The sequence below is a fragment of the Macrobrachium rosenbergii genome, chromosome 14, assembly GCF_040412425.1.
Source record: "Macrobrachium rosenbergii isolate ZJJX-2024 chromosome 14, ASM4041242v1, whole genome shotgun sequence".
Classification (NCBI taxonomy): domain Eukaryota; kingdom Metazoa; phylum Arthropoda; class Malacostraca; order Decapoda; family Palaemonidae; genus Macrobrachium; species Macrobrachium rosenbergii.
The window spans coordinates 43,362,271-43,378,615 of NC_089754.1; positions in this window are offsets into that span (position 1 = coordinate 43,362,271).

Genomic DNA, 16,345 nt, shown 5'->3' on the forward strand with positions numbered 1-16,345 from the left:
CTTAGTATATTGAAGAGCTACGGTAGTTGTGACATTCTGAATACTTCCATCGTGCATCACTGCTCTTGGTGTGCGTGCAACTTAGCCTCCTCAGCAGGATCAAATGGTTGGCATTGTCCCTCTTCCAAACCAGTAACCATCTCACTGAGGTCCCTGGCGTGTGTGCTTACGCAAGGTGCATGGGCTATCCAGTCCCCATTTCTTTCAGTGGCAATACAAATCAAGCCATTTATTAAGTGGGGCCACTGTAGTTTCGCCTCGAAAAATCAACGAATTCGAAGACGGGGCTGTGAAATTGGAAACACACTGGAACCATGACGAGACAAAGAAAGTTCCAGAGCGCTTTTTATGTCATGACAGTGCCGTCTAGCACAAGAGCAGAATATTTACTTAAATGTATACATGTGCGTGTGTGCGAGCGCTCTGGTGTGTGTACTGTGTAAGATGTCGCCCTATACAGTACTTTACTTCTAAACACGCCATCTGCTGACCTCCAGTCTACACTATCTTTCACGTGTGGATAATGTTTCCTTTTTTCAGCACAACAAGGTTTCTTGCACTAATTATCCAAGGTCACAGGAAACAGAAGAGAAAGGTGAAATTAAAGCAAACTCCCTCCTTTTTCACCTTCTTTTCTCGTTCACGAAAAACCAAGAGAAAATGATAGCCAGTTCTCCTCTCCTACTACTACTACTACTACTACTACTACTGCTCCTGCATCTAGATAACACACTACGATAGAAACTGTTTTGTTTAGAAGGTCAGCAGGCGGACTAACGAAGCTGGCCAGCAGTTGCGCATATGAAATCAGAGGGATTTGCATGGCCGATTTGCTCAAATGATTGTAAATGCAGCGTTTTTGAGTTGAATTGCTGGGATTCGGGAGACGTGCGTCAAATTAGAGCAAAATAATAAACAGCGTGACACATGGAAACCGGTCTTCAGATCCAGACAAAGGCACGAGGCACAAAATCACATCTTGCTTGGAGATGTTTCGTAAAATAGGAGAGAGAGAGAGAGAGAGAGAGAGAGAGAGAGAGAGAGAGAGAGAGAGAGAGAGAGAGAGAGAATGTTTATATAAAATATCTGATAGTTCAGACTTTTTTTTCCGTGTCTTTCTGAATTTGTCCTTTTTTAATGTATAGTGTGTGAGCGTATGTGTGTGTGTGCGTGTGTATGTGTGTAAACGTCTCATGGTCGTATTGCTTTTCACAAGATCGATTATTTTATTTATTTATTTATTATTATTATTATTTATTATTATTATTATTATTATTATTATTATTATTATTATTATTATTATTATTATTATTATTATTATTATTATTATTATTTTTTATTATTATTTTGTAAAGCAAGGATATTTAGCAGTCACTCCAGCTCACATGTTTTATTTTTTATTCGGGATAAGAAAAAGAATTTTTTCACCCCTCACAGGAATTGACCTCTTTCTTTCTTTAGAGAGAGAGAGAGAGAGAGAGAGAGAGAGAGAGAGAGAGAGAGAGAGAGAGAGAGAGAATCTCCAGCTGACTTACTCTGGTACCGCAGTCCGCGAAATTACTGGCTTAATCACGAGGAACCTAGCTTGACATCTCTAAGTTACTGAGATTCAGAATAATTGTATATCAAATTTAGGTCAGGTATGCATTTACTGCAAACTAGTTTCATACCGGGTCAGGTATACTCGGTAAATCTCACAAGAACGCTTTGTTCTTGAAACAAATTCAATGGCTCTCCATTGTTCCTCCTTCTTCACATAAATAGAAATAAAGCAACAATGTTTCATTGGAGTTTGAATCTTATACTTCAGTTATTTAAACCTGGGGTATTGTTTTATTCAGTTTTCAGGAGAGAGCGTACGGCGTATATATATAAATAGTTTATATATATATACATATATATATATATATATATATATATATATATATATATATATATATATATATATATATATATATATATATATAAATTCTATCAAGATAATACTCAAGATTTACATAGAAAATAATAGACAGTTCACCTCATCGGGCGATATTCTTGTACCCGTCCCGTCATCACCTCCCATTCCATCCAGAGGTAACTTGACTCGAATTGTGGCTTTGATAAGCGTGGAAATGGTGGCGTCTGACACACCATTGTACAGTCTTCCTCTCCTGTCAGACTGTGTCACCCTGATGATATGATGTTTTTCGGGTCGAGCCTTCGTATATTTATTTTTTCGTCGTCACTCATTTTATAACGTTCTAGAGGTTACGTGAATGTGCGGGTTTCGGGAGGCATAATTGTACACATGCACGCACGCACACATGTACATTACATGCTTAATATATATATATATATATATATATATATATATATATATATATATATATATATATATATATATATGTGTGTGTGTGTGTATATACATGTGTGTATGCATGTATGTTTGTATATATATATATATATATATACATGTATGTATATATATATATATATATATATATATATATATATATATATATATATATATATATATATATATATGTATATATATATATATATATATATATATATATATATATATATATATATATATATATATATATATATATATATATATATATATATATATATATATATATATATATATATATATATATATATATATATATATATATACACATCATGTATATGGAGGAGTTTAGTTTGAATATTTAAACAGATATTTTAGATATTTAGCTCAGTTTCTCCTATACGATATTATTTATCTATTTATTAATTTATTTTTCTTCTTGCACAACCCTCTTTGTTTGACGAGTCACTAGTTAACTTTGTTTGCAGTTTTACTTTTGTTCTTTGATGATGATTTCGTATGAAATATTTTTGTATTTTTATGTATTTTATGTATTTTTTTATTTTATTTACTTACATGTTTAAAAGGAGAGAAGTCATGCTGAGCTATTCATATATGAAACCTTAAATTAGCTCATTATAAGCTGAAAACTAGTAAGAAACACTTGATTTTTTGTTTAGAAAACATTTTACAATTTATGTCTGTTTCATTTAACTTTTATCATCGTCATGCTTACTTGTAGGATGACGCACAAAAACGTTGAGTTCTATAAGCTTTAAAAAGTTTTGGAACATCAGTAATGAGCCTATTCTGCGCATCCTGGATTAGAATGTTTCCGCTCGTGACAACTGTGACGATCGAACGGGGCGAATTCTGTGTTGCCGGCAATCACACACATATTTCCCACACAAAAGAGCGTTCTCCGGAGCATTGCCGGCAATCACTCACATTTCATCACGCCCCTTAATCCCTTTAGGACCATCTCGACCTGCCCCACCCTTTTTTTTTCCTCAGCCCCTTTTTTTGTAATCTTTTTGATGACTCCTCTTGACTTTTCCTCCCGACTATTATCCTTAAGAAACGTGAATGAGGTGCTGAAGGGGCCCCACGCTGGGCCTCTTTTATTTGTAGCGGTTGGGATACGTCACGGCATGTCCCGAGAATGCATATAACGCTGTAACGCGCACCAGTGTTAGACTAACGATGTTTTCTGTACGCACTGGAGAAAATATATATATATATATATATATATATATATATATATATATATATATATATATATATATATATATATATATATATATATATATATATGTGTGTGTGTGTGTGTGTGTGTGTGTGTGTGTGTATGTATATGTATATGTATATATATATATGCATTTATATATGTGCATTTATGTATGTATGTATGTATGTATGTATGTATTAATTACCTACACAGGGAATCAGTAAGCGCAGGGGATTCATTCACAGTACAGAAGATAAACTGGTAATGTTTTTTTATCACTGATGCCACCCCCATTAGGGAAAACTGATTATCATTGAGGAAAACTTTTTGTTACACCGTAAGCTTTTTTCTCCTTTGTGGCGCTAGAAAGAGTTAGCCTTCCGGTTCTCAGCGTATGTTTTGGGATGAAGTTTCTGGTCCCATGCCCTTTTGAACCAGGGTTGCAACCACCACAGCCGTCTAGATACTGGACACCTAATTCACTGCTTAGGGTCAACAGAGACACAATGAGTGTTCATTGTTGCGAGACAATCCTCATTTTTAAACACGGGAATGTATGGGAATACTCGATTAATGGTAAATGAACCGAGAACTCCCCCACCCCCCACCACCCCCAAAATGAATAAAAATATAATGGAAGGAGTCGAAAATTAATTTTTTTTTGGGGGCGGCCTTCATGTTGAATACAAAGTAGTATGATGGAAAGAGAAAAAGAAAGGATTTCATTGCTGTGAACGATGCCAGCGAAATTATCTGGTATTTTACACCAAAATGGAAAATTGGGAGATGGGATTAAAAGGACTGGAAATCAGCATTTTAGCAAAGAAGCATTCTACCATGACAATGATTGAAATGACGATAATCAATAAAGCATGGATTCGTAAGGCCAAAAACTCTTTCCGAAAAGACTTTGTGAGATAGAAGTAACCGCTAAAAATGAAGCGGCAAGCTGTTCTCTTCGTTAAAGGTAATTTTGTTAAGGTTATTGACCAAGGACGTTTTCACCAATCAGAGACCATCACAAGGCGACACAAATCAGGCTCGAACTTACTACCGACAAATGAATGCCGTTTCCTTTGTAGACGAAATGTTATGACAAATTAAGAGTTAGAAAGGAAGAGAAAGATTCCCTGAAGGTTTCCCTCAAGTGAGTAACGTATTAAAATGAGGAACTGCAGAAAGGAGAGTTGAAAAAAAAGGACTGCCAAGAAAGGAGAAGGAAGCGAAAAGCTAAAACAGAAGAATAACCTTAGAAGAACTGAAGCTGCAATTGAAACGCTGATTCAATAACAGAATGTAATTAGAAAGACCAGATATGTATCTGTAAGAAATATTTTTGGAGTGTAGTTGTTAGCTTAATACAATGCAGATTTATAATATAATATGGTGCATTGTCCTAGGTAGAAGAGAGAGAGAGAGAGAGAGAGAGAAAGTTGGTGGGGGAGAGAATACCCAAAATATCCGAATCGTAATGACCAGTAATACCAAAGAAAAAACGAGAGAAAGAAAACCCATTAGATAAAAATTCTGGCCCCCAAAAAAATAGAGAGAGAGAGAGTTAGAAGATTAGAATCATGATTACCAAAAAGAGAGAGAGAGAGAGAGAGAGAGAGAGAGAGAGAGCGGATGGTGATGATGGTTGTGTAGTCACAAGAGGAGAGCGATAACCCATTTTAGCGCCAGACTGATCCACACACAAATGACTCAAAGGCTCCGCTCAGCTCCACAATCAAGTCTTTGACGCTCCATCAGGCTCTGGAGGGCTCTCTCTCGAGCTCCCTCGCTAGGGGAAGGGGGAACGTTGTGGGGGGGGGGGCAGGCCTTCCCTGGAAAGGCAACGGCCTCTCTGTCACTTCTAACGACAAGATGCATTAGTAGACGATGTTCGGTTTAGGGAACTGGGTCTTGGAAACGTTCGTTTTTGTGGAAAGATTCTGGGAAATGTTCGGTTTTAAGAAGGAGTCCTGGAAACGTTCAGTTCAGGGAACGAGTCTTGAAATTTAAGGTTCGGGAAAGTTACAGAAACGTTCGGTTATGGAAGAGGATTAGGAAACGTTCAGCTAACTTAAAAAAGTCTTAAAAACGTTTGGTTTAAGGAAATAAGTCTTGAGAACGTTTGGTTTAAGGAGAAGGGTCTTGCAACACTGAGGGAAAATGTTCAACTGAGGGAAAGGGTTTCGGAAAAAGTTCAGTTTAATCAAAAGGGTCCTGGACGTGTTCGGTTTTAGGAAAAGTATTAGGGAAAGTTCGGTTTATGGAAAACGGCCTTGATGTGTCACATTGATAGGTCTTAACAAGCAAAATATGCGCCGAAGTTTCTTCGGCGCAATCGAGTTTTCTGGACATCGTATAATCAAGACCACCGAAAATAGATCTCTCTTTCCTTGGTCTCGGTATAATGCTGTATGAGTCGCAGCCCATGAAACTTTATCCACCGGCCGGTGGTGGTCTATCGTATATCGTTGCCAGAGGCACGATTATGGCTAACTTTAACCTTAAATAAAATAAAAACTACTAAGGCCAGACGGCTGCAATTTGTTTTGATGATTGGAGGGTGGATGATCAACATACCAATTTGTAGCCCTCTAGCCTCAGTAGTTTTTAAGATCTGAGGGCAGACAGAAAAAAGTGGGGACAGAAAAAAGAGCTGACGGACAGACAAAGCCGGCACAACAGTTTTCTTTTCAGAAAGCTAAAAACGTTTGTTATAGGGAAAAGGATCTAGGAAATGTATGATTTCTAGGAAAATGTGCTGGAAACTTTTGTTCAGGGGAAGGGTTTAGAAAAGCCGGTTTTTGAGGAAGTATTTGGAAACATCGTGTTTAAGCAAAGGGTTTAGAAAAAGTTCAGTTCAGGGAATAAGGCCTTTGCAAACGTTTTTGGTTACAGGGAAGTGCTTTTGGAAATGTTTGGTATATAAAAAAAATTATTTTTGAAACGCTGGATTTAATGAAAAGGCCCAAAAAGACGTTTAGCTTTTAGAATAGGCACTTGGAAAAAGTTCGGTGTATAGAAAAACGTTTAAACAATGTTTGTTCAGTGGAAATGTGTTTCGGGAACATTCGACTTATCTAATATTATCTTTGGAACGCTGTGTTTGGAATCGTTTTTACAGGGGGACAAGTCCTTGGAAACGTTTGGTACAGAGAGAAAACTTTTGGTATAGCAACATGAACATAGAGTCTGAGCAATGTTCAACCATATACGTATGTAATTGTTATAACCACAATGCCCTCTTAATTTCACGATTTCTTTACACATTTGGATACGGTTGTGTATCAAAGAAGTGTGAAGAATTGTATAAGTTAAGAGGGCATTGTGGTTATTACAATTTCATCCACAGAAGCGTTTCGTTCGGAAAGAAGAATATTCTCAAATTTCGGTCTAGAAATAAGGGTACTTGAATCTGTTATTTAGTCCAGCCATTGTGAAGTATAAGAATATTACCGTCCTTTTTGAGAGTTTAGATACATCATTACATGTCTCAGTATATTTATGTATATTTAAATTTCGGTCTAGAAACAAGGGTACTTGAATCTGTTATGTAGTCCAGTCATTGTGAAGTAAAGAATACGAGTATTACCGTTCTTTTTTGAGAGTTTGGGTACATCATTACATGCCTCAGTGTATTCATGTACACATGTATATTTATCCTTTTTTTACACAGATTTGCCTTTTAAATTTGCTGAAGGAGAAAACGTAATGTTAGTTCATCATATACGCTAATTCTTAAATCATTCGATGTTACTTTACATTATTCCAAAGTTTACCTCACCATGGGCTATTTTCACGTTGCATTCAGCCATCTTTTCCTCGTCCTCTTCTTCCCACGAAGAGAACACTGACAAAGAAACTTCTTCCTCCGTCTGTTTTTAGAAATTAGTAAAATATTTATCAGACGCCAGAAGGGAAACGTCCACCAGAAATTAGTGATGCTGCTCTCATACAAGATTAATTTGTACGGTAATGGGATATTACCTCAGTGTTAAAGGAGAAATGCCCGCTGCTAGAACGTTCCTTGGAAACTGTGACGTTATATTTGAATTGAATAAATAAATGAACTTCCCTATGTGTGTGGGTGTGTATATATATATATATATATATATATATATATATATATATATATATATATATATATATATATATATATATATATATATATATATATATATATATATATATATATATATATATATATATGTACATATAATATATATATATATATATAGTATATATGTATATACATATATATATATATATATATAATATATATATATATATATATATACATATATATATATATATATATATATATATATATATATATATATATATATATATATATATATATATATATATATATGCTGCTGCAGAGAAAGGGCTCAATGGATTCCTCTGCAGTGGTATATGTGTCTTTTTCGAACTTTCGACTTCAAATCATTATCCTTGTCTTATTGCGATTCCATTTCCAAGCTCTGGACTGTAAGGGCCCGAAGCTATTCAACATCAAACTCCGGAGCAGTATGTTATTATTTATAAGAGAACATGAACAACAACAAGTCCTGGAATTATCGAAATATAATAACAGAACTAAAAATAGAAGTAAATGATAGACGAGATACTGACATAGAATCGTGATCAGTTGATTCCCAGCTCATGGAGCTGACGTCTATTGGTACAAATTAACCTAGGAACCGAATTAGCCCGGAGCCGCGGAATCACGTCATGAGGAAAGGTTCGGTCATACGAGGCCATAGATCATGCGGCTATGGTAATCGGTGCCGTGGCAAGAGAGAGAGAGAGAGAGAGAGAGAGAGAGAGATTGAAAAGGCAGCCTCGATTACCATGATCATGGCTGTTCAGACCCGCCGTCTGTTCTATTAAATCAAACTTAATGGAGGTGATTTATGCGTCCGAGAATCGAACGCACGCGCACGCGCGCACGCACGCGTATCTTATGAACACATGCGTTGGGGATGTCAGGTAGTCGTTTACATGGACACATAAGCTAAGTTATAAATGTTATTCAAAGTTGTTGTTATTCAGTTCATGAGATTGAGAATTAATCTTTTGTCTACGGTCATGTTTACCGCCACGGAGACACAGAGAGAGAGAGAGAGAGAGAGAGAGAGAGAGAGAGAGAGAGAGAGAGAGAGAGAGAGAGAGAGAGAGACTTAGAAATATTATTGAAAGTGGTTTTGATTCGATTCATAAGATTGAAAATTAATCTTTTGTCTAGAGTCATATTTACCCCGGGGAGAGAGAGAGAGAGAGAGAGAGAGAGAGAGAGAGAGAGAGAGAGGGAGAGAGAGAGAGAGAGAGAGAGAGAGACTTATAAATATTATTGAAAGTTGTTTTGATTCGATTCATGAGGTTGAGAATTAATCTTTTGTCTCGAGTTATATTTACCACCACTGGGAGAGAGAGAGAGAGAGAGAGAGAGAGAGAGAGAGAGAGAGAGAGAGAGAGAGAGAGAGAGAGAGAGAGAGAGTTATAGATGTTATTGAAAGCTGTTGTGATTCAGTTTATGAGATTGAGAATTAATCTTTTGTCTAGAGCCATATTTACCCACGGAGAGTTATAGATATTATTGAAAGTTGTGATTCAGTTCATGAGATTGAGAATTAATCTTCTGTCCAAAGTCATATTTACCCCACGGAGAGAGAGAGAGAGAGAGAGAGAGAGAGAGAGAGAGAGAGAGATATCTGAACTTCAAAAGACTTTCTGTAGCCACAATTGATATCCATCATTCTTTTTTTCCTCTCTCTTTCTTCTCTTTCGTCTAAACCGAGAATGAACGAGATCTTCTGCGGAACCTGATACGGGGAAACACAAAGGGAGAGACCGGCTATTCCTCGAGTAATAACAATAATCTGCGGATGATTATTGCAAAAGATCTCCTTTTATTTCATCGACGACCGACTGCTGCCGTTTCCCGAGTTGCGTGCCCGGTGGGAATAAGGCGGGGAGAGACAAGAGATTCCCGGAGTAATGATCCTCGGCGCTCATAAACAACTCGCCGAATGATAAAGGCTCGGCGTTTAACGTTGAAATATGAAAACAATTAGAGACCCACCATGCCCCTAGGTGCCCTCCGTAAGCTAAGACAAGGCGAAGGGTTGCCGAAGGCTTTGTTTGTCCCATTTTCATGTATGAATTTCAGGCAGGGTTACGGAATGCATTGTGTATTCATGTTTCATTACTCGGCTTTCAGATGTATATTGGCTAAATTTTTATACGAGGAAAGGGTTACGTTTATTGCCTAAATTTTATACGAGGAAAGGGTTACGTTATTGCCTAAATTTTATACGAGGAAAGGGTTGCGTTTATTGCCTAAATTTAATGCAAGGAAAGGGTTGCAGGATGCTTCTTTTGTTTGGGTTTTATTATCTAAATTTTAGGCAAGGCGAGGGTTACAGGATACTTTTTATTGGATTTTTCTTATCGAAATTTTGGGCAGTACAAAGGGTTACGGATTGCATGTGTTCTTTATTCGGCCTTCATTACCTAATGGTTAGATAAAGTAATTGGTTTCAGGATTATTTTTATTTAATCTGTATAATATAACTTTTGGTCCAAGGCAAAGGGTTTCAAGATTTTTAACATTTTTTGTAGATAACTTTTAACAAAGGGTTAAGTAATGCCTTTGTGTTTGGTTTTTGTTATCTAGATTTAAGACAAGGCATGGGATTACGCGGTACTTTGTTTATTTGCTTATTATCTCAATTTTAGACGAGGCAAAGGGTTACAGTATGCTTTTCAACTTGATTTTTATCATATAAATTTTAGAGAAAGCCAAAGGCTTACAAAATGCTTTTTAATTCTATGTTTTTGTTATCTAAATATCTGTCTCATTATGTAGAAAGCGTGGGGTTGTTTTTATTACTATTACGTGGATAAAAGTTTTAAAAACTTAATATATCACAAGATGCCTTCGGTAACCGAATGCTAGATAAATGGTCAGAGAATGGATTTTTTACTTCACCATTTTATTCCTTTTTGTCTTTTATCTGTTTACTGTTTCCCAAGATAAAAGGCAAGTTTTAGTCTCGTGGAGATTGAAGGCGAAGGGGGGTGGGGGTGTTAAAATCAGAGGAGGGGGAAGGAAGGGGGCTTGGGGTGGGGATGACGGGTGTTGGCTAGTTAGGGTGCATCTCGTAGTGAAGAAAAAGGTTATTAATAGCGCGGGTGTTATAAGTCACCGTAATTGCACTAATAATCCCAAGGTGGGGGCTAATCACCACGAGAAGGAAAGGAGGGGTTGGGGGGTGAGGGAGCAGGGGGGGGAAGGAGGAGAGAGGTGAATGTGTTTGAGAGAGAATTTTTCCCATTTCGAACATATATGGAAACAAGACAATGCTGATGAAGGTCACACGCTTGACTGACAGTTCAATATTGAAATGGAATATTTGAAATGGTGTTCACACTTTACCATTCTTCCGATATTTTTCAGCAATTTCTATTTCAAGTGGTATGGTGCCTGTAGAATACGAGAGAGAGAGAGAGAGAGAGAGAGAGAGAGAGAGAGAGAGAGAGAGAGAGAGAGAGAGAGAGAGAATATGAAAATTAATGGAAAGATGGTATTTTTCTTCTTGTGTGGACTAATTTCAATAACACATTTACAAAACTGCTGTTTTTTTTTTATCAGCATTGTTAATTCATGCTGGGTGTATTTTATTGACTACATGGCTGACCACAGCTAGTTTTATTCTCTCTCTGCTCCAGATTTCCCTGGTTTCCAACCATTGTCTTAACGATAAAGTCCTTCAAAAGTTTCGGCCTCGTGGTCAATCAAAAAGATCTCAAAATAGACTAAAGAGAACATCCCTTTTTAGGCATCTGCAAAAGAAGGGTTTAACTCTGAAGAAATCCACTGAGCACCCTTCATGAGGACGTCTCCTCTTGAAAGATGGACTAAATTCAAGACGGACAGAAACAGCACAGACAGCCTATTTGAAAAACATCAGTCAGCGACGAAATCAGTGCTGGTTTATTGCACACTTATTTAACAGGTATATTGAGGATTGGTGAGTAACCACTTTCGACTTAAATCACAGATTCAAAGCTAATAATGGAGACACCATGCCCCAATCAAAAATTCCAGCTAGTGGTATACGTCGGCAAGGTAATTTGGAATTTTGAGCGTGTCATCTTGTTGACTGCTTGAAGAAGTTCAAGCCATTAGTATTGTCAGAATTGCAACAGTTAAAAAGGAATATTATTAAAAGCAAAATAAAGCTGCAGAGGAGCTTCATTTGCACAGTTGACAGTGTGTGTGAAGCAACTGACATTGTTGAATTTTTGTCTCACGCCCGTACTCATCTAAACTGACCGTGAATAACTACTGCACGTTTCCTAAACTCAGATCCCACCTGCTAATCGCCATTTTGGGAGCAATAACAATCATCCTCTCTATGGATGAATATTTGTAGTCCTAGGGTACAAATGTATTTCACTACGGCATAGCTGTGATTGACCAACGACGGAAGTCCATTAAAGTTAAGACAGACTTGTGGAAAATAATGCGAGAACTTTTTCTCCTTTGGCTATTTCTGGGTGAGACTTTCCAGAATTCTTTTCAATGACGATCCTACAGTATACCCATTGTTCCCTTAGGAGCTAAGTCTCGCTGATTTTCCTTCACCTTCTTACTTTTGACTTTTAATTTTTTGTAAAAGGACACTATTGAGATGGCTTCGTCTGTCCGCCCTCAGAAGCTCTCTGTTTAAATAACGTTTGTGAAAGATCCTTTGTCTTGTCATTGCTGAAATACTGTTTTTTTTTTCTAGAAATGACATTTTCTAGAAACGAGACCACTACTCGGAAGATATCTGGACACTGCAGGCAAAAAAAAAAAAAAAAAAAAAAAAAACGATTTCAGCAATGGCAAGACAAAGGATCTGGGGTATGTAGAATTAAAACTAATGTATTTGAAGTTGCGGGAAATCTTATAAACAGTAACCAACATTCTGGCTGCATCAGATGATAAATTGTTTTAGTGGTATAAAAAAACCTTTGAGTCTAAGGTTACACCAAATAACTGAAAATATTCAGAATCATTAAGAACAGTGTTGCCAATACAAAGCGACGCAATACAAGCTTGACTTTTCTGGAGGTTTGCCTCGTGTCCCAATACCACACCATTTATTGACAACCCTTAAAAGAAGATGAAGAAGAATAACTGGCTAATAAAATGTTCCGTAATGTTCCGTGACCTTCTGCGGAGATACGGACTCAGGAATATCAATTCTTTAAAGCTTGCAGCTCACCTCCAAAAACTTATATGATCGGCAGTGGGTCACAATGAAGCAGAAAAAACTAAAAGTGAGAGTAAGTGACACTTTGGGATTTGTGTGTTCTTGAGTAGATCAAACTTACTTTTACTCATGAGGAACCTGTCCCTACAGCTTGAATGCATTACATAAAATGGCATAAATTTGATTTTGTAAATCTCACAAAACTCGAAGAAATTGTTTGGTTGTTATGTACAGGCAATTTTGACCTTCCATATAATCACACGCATAAAAATAAATACACATTTTGAAGTGTATGAACGTACGCGTCGTATCGAATATGTCTCAAATGACCTAGAACTCTATTTTACATACGTACGTTTTTCAAAGACCGCTCCCGCACGGACTGTCTCCGCGAAATCGGAATATCCACCCTCGAGAGATTTTGATGACCAGGGCTTAGGAGGGTCTCTGCGTGTCCTCATTACGGTCCAAAGCCTTCTTCCATCATCATGACAGAGAGCATTTCTGTTGGGCGTCATCAATGCTGAGACTTGCAGGCTTCCTCTCGTGTCGCGTGACAAGTCTGTTGGGGGTAATATATAAGACGGTTGCTCTCGTGTCGCTTCCATGTCTTGGACCAGATTCTGGAATTTACCTTCCTCCTCCTCCTCCTCCTCCTCCTCCTCCTCCTCCTCCTCCTCCTCCTCCATCTTGCTTTCTCTAGCCAGTCGATCTCCTCAGTTCGTACCACTCAAAGAATTTCTTCCATACTTTCTTTAATGATTGAAAACTGATATTGTGCTAATTTTTTCTTCCTTGGGAATCCCAAGGAATATTGCTGTTTCCAGCTTTCTTGATATGCGCTAGAATTTAGACTGTTGCCGAAATGTTCCATTATTGTAATTTCACAGTCAGCGTCGTTATATTGTTAGTTTCTAACAATTTTTATTCTTATCCCTGCTGAAACCTTGAATAACTCGCATAATTTAGAAATACTGTGATGAGGGAACAAAATTTAGGAAGTTACATTTTCTGCAGCCTTTTTTCCCCTCAGCAGCAAAAACCCAGGTAAAAAAAATCTGATCCATGGTCCAGCAAAAACCAGTGAACGGGTTGCTCTCCAGTTTTTTGTCGCTAAGTCTCGGATCGAGATACATACAGCGCCCTTCGGTTAGAAGGTTTCTGTCCGTTCAGTAACTCACTTATCGTGAATTTTCAAGTAATCAAAATCGTAATTTCGTCGAAAATTGGCGAAACCTAGGCTGATTTTTCAAGGGACTAACTATCCGTTATGAAAGTATTATTAGAAGTTCTAAAATGTCACCTTGTTACAATTTTTATCTTTAATGTTATTAAGGGTCCTCTTGTCTGCCATAAAAAAAAATCGATCATTTTATTATAATAAGGTTGGTGTTGACTAAGATACATGGTCATGTATGTTAATAGCATTTTTTTTAACTACATAATACTGTGTATATATGTGCACAGGGAAAGATTTGTATATATAAAATGTCTAGCATCTGTATACATGTGCATATGTAAAAGTGTCATATACCTAACTTTTTGAAATGCGTATGTATAAAACATTATTCAGTTAAAGAAATGATTTGTTCTCAGTAAGAGCCCTTTTCCCCCCTTCCCTTCAACCCCTCTCTCTCTCTCTCTCTCTCTCTCTCTCTCTCTCTCTCTCTCTCTCTCTCTCTCTCTCTCTTTTAACCCTTTCTCTCCCCTTCCTACCTCCCCTCTCCTCTCTCTCTCTCTCTCTCCCTCTCTCTCTCTCCTAACCCTTTCTCTCCCCCTTCCCACCACCACTCTCTCTCTCTCTCTCTCTCTCTCTCTCTCTCTCTGTCCTTGTCCCACGTTTCCTATGACATATTTTGACAGCGGGGACGAAGGTTCTCTCAGGACAGCGCTGTGACATTTCCTTTGAGAGCATGTTGCTAAAAGCAACAATAACATTTGTGCTTTTCAGGTGCCGTTGTTATAGTATGTCACAGGAAATTTATTTCGGCTGGATCAAAAAGAGTTGGTGTTTTTTTTTTTTTTTTTTTTAGTTTTTTCTAAAAAAAAAAAGGAGAAAGTTTCTGTTCCCTGAATTTTTTTTTCAAGTTTAAAAGTGGTGGCTATGTTCAAAATTCAATGATGCGAAAATAATATTTTGCTTAATGTGCTGTGAGTTATGACGGGATATATATATGTATATATATATTATATATATATATATACATATATATATATTTACATATACATATACATATAAGGTGTGTATATACAGTATATATATGTACATATATATACATATATATATATATATATATATATATATATATATATATATATATATATATGTATGTGTGTGTGTGTGTGTGTGTGTGTGTGTGTGTGTGTGTGTGTGTGTGCGTCTGTGTGTGTGTGTGTATGTGCCACCGCTCCTCTAGGACTTAGTTATGCTTTTATATCACTTCTATCAACGATGAGTACGGACTGCAGCCAATAGCGGGATACAATGGTTTCCAAATAATCCGCGACCGTCAGAAGGAAATGAAATCCATTTTGATCCTCATTAAATGTATCGGTTATTAAACTAGTGCTCGATCGAAGGCTGTAATCCTTGATGATCAGTAATTACATTCTTTTTCCTCTTTGATGAACTTTCGGAGGAATCGACGCTGATTGGTGGAAATCATTCCCTAAGTTTTTTGAGGAAATTGATAGCCACACCCATTTCTAGCGTTATTTGTGTCAATTTTCTCTTTTATGCCGAGCCTTATCAGTGCGCGTTATTTCCACGTTATCAGGAAATTACCAAGAGAAAATTACGCCGACTGGAGATTATTAAATATAGATCCTGATATGTTCAAAGCTGGCCTACGGTTTCGCTAATGCCCTTCCGATTGATTAGGGTGGTGTCACTTACTTGTCATTTTTTATTTCCACGCTGTTGTTCCAGTCTTTTGATAACATTTTGCCTTTATTCTTATCAGTGATGTTTTCAATTACGTTCTTCATATGACGTTTGTTTTATTTTACACCTCTGAATATTGCTTTGCTTATCTTTTATCCACTTTTCCATTGGCTCCTCAGTGTGTTAATTAAAAATGGCTCCTCGGTGTGTTAACTAAAATTGACTCCTCAGTGTGTTAATTAAAAATGGCTCCTCAGTGTGTTAATTAAAAATGGCTCCTCAGTGTGTTAATTAAAAATGGCTCCTCAGTGTGTTCATTACATGGCTCCGCAGTGTGTTAATTAAAAATGGCTCCTCAGTGTGTTAATTAAAAATGGCTCCTCGCTGTGTTAATTATCTTCAGTAAAATGAGGAAGAAATAGGTGAACAGGAACAATTTTGTTCATACTTACATGGTTTCTTGTGTCCCATTGCCACTTACACCAGACTACCACAGTATGTTGCAGGTACTTCTTCTGGGCTTGGGATCGTCATGGCAGAGTTATTTTATACAAAGTGATTTTATAAATTTTTTTTTCTTTGTCATTTGCCTTTGATGTTGATTTTTCATATTCATTCCAGGATGATTTTGTGTGTTAATA